This window comes from Tiliqua scincoides, chromosome 5 (assembly GCF_035046505.1).
Source record: "Tiliqua scincoides isolate rTilSci1 chromosome 5, rTilSci1.hap2, whole genome shotgun sequence".
NCBI classification, from domain to species: Eukaryota; Metazoa; Chordata; class Lepidosauria; order Squamata; family Scincidae; genus Tiliqua; species Tiliqua scincoides.
The window spans coordinates 109,975,225-109,976,924 of record NC_089825.1 but is presented as its reverse complement, the minus strand read 5'-3'; the positions used below and the strand labels follow the sequence as shown (position 1 = coordinate 109,976,924).

The following is a 1,700-nucleotide window of genomic DNA, read 5'->3' as shown; positions in this document are numbered from 1 at the left end:
CAGAAGTAAGGAAAGTAGAAGTAGTAGTAGTAGAAGTAAGGAAAATTACTCCCAGGTAAGTGCGGAGAGCATTGTAAGCTATATCTCATGCTTTGCTTGGTGGGAAGGCTTGCTTGTGTCGGTGATTACCTGCATCATCTGGGGGGGGGGAATTTTGCAAACACTCCCTGGGTTTTTTAAAGCAATTCTCTCTGTTGCTAACACACCTGCGTGTGTGTGTGTGTGTGTGTGTGTGTGTGTGTGTGTGAGAGAGAGAGAGAGAGAGAGAGAGAGAGAGAGAGAGAAAGAAAGAAAGAGAGAGAGCACACACGGCACGCGATCCACCTTGCTGCACGTGTTCTGGTTACACAGGGTTTTCCGCCCCCCTCTTCAGCCTCTTTGCTGGCTCAGGGGCTCCAGGAATGTTACTGTTCCTTGGAAAGGGAAATCTCTTCCAGGGCTCCAGGGCTATTCCCTGCCTGGGTGAGGCAGAGCCATTTTGCAGTGTTTTGGGATGCCTGGAAACAGAGCAAGAGGCCAGTGCAGGGCAAAGGAGGCACTTTCAGTACCCCCACCCCATTTGCCTTGAGACAAATTCGCAGATAAAAAATATGTGGATAAATAGGCTGCACCTGTATTTGTTAAAAGACAACTCATTCAATGTATTTGGAACATACTATCCTGTAATTAATGATGTTGCCCAAAGTTTGTGGAAGTTATGGTAACCTTTTAAATTTTTGTGTGAGGGTGAGAAAGAGCCATACATGTATGTGCATGAGAGACAATAAACATACTATCCTGTGGATTTAAACCCCTCAAGGTGTTGATTCTGTACCTATGACCTACCCTTCCCAAGAGTTCTCCATAGTGCCCCCTGCACTTCCTTGTTCCTAAAACTGTAAATCAGGGGGTTTCACAGTGGTGTAAGAACAGTATACAACACAGACACCAGGCGGTCTTGTTCCAAGGAATGACTGGAAGAGTGCCGTAGGTAGGTGTAAATGATGGTACCATAGAAGATGCTCACCACAGTGAGGTGGGAAGCACAAGTGGAGAATGCCTTCATCCTACCATGAGCTGTACGGACTTTGAGAACAGAAGAGGCAATGAGGATGTAGGAAAGAAGAATCATGAAGGAAGACACAACAAGAATACACCAGGAGACAGTAAAGGTCACCAACTGGCTGGCAAAAATATCAGAGCAAGAGAGTCACTGTATAGGAGGAATATCACAGAAGAAGTGGTCAATTGCATTGGAGTGACAGAATGTTAGGGAAAAGACTGATGCTGTGTTGACAATAGAATTAAAGTGCCCAGAACATCAAGAAATTGCTAGCAGTCCCATACATATGGATTGTCTCATGAGTGTGGTGTAGTGGAGTGGGTGACAGACGGCTGCATAGCAATCGTATGCCATCACTGAGAGGAGTATGCACTCTGTGCTTGCTAAAGTGATAAAGAAATACATTTGGAGAGCACATCCAATGAAGGTGATGGTCTTGTCCCCCAACAGGAGGTCCCACAGCACCTTTGGGAGTATGGTGGTAGCAGATCTCAATAAAAGAGAGGTTTCCCAGGAGGAAGTACATGGGAGTTTTGAGGCATTGGTTGACGCAGATCAATATGATGATTATTAGATTCCCTGCCCAAGTCAACAGATAGGTGATCAAGCCTGCAACAAAGAGAAGACTCTTGCTCTTTGGATCAACAGAGAATCCCAT

General features: G+C 45.6%; 1 pseudogene; it reads right to left on the bottom strand.

The window, feature by feature from the left end:
• Nucleotides 1–814: 814 nt before the first annotated feature.
• LOC136653120 (olfactory receptor 5B12-like) lies at nt 815–1,700 on the bottom strand (annotated as a pseudogene).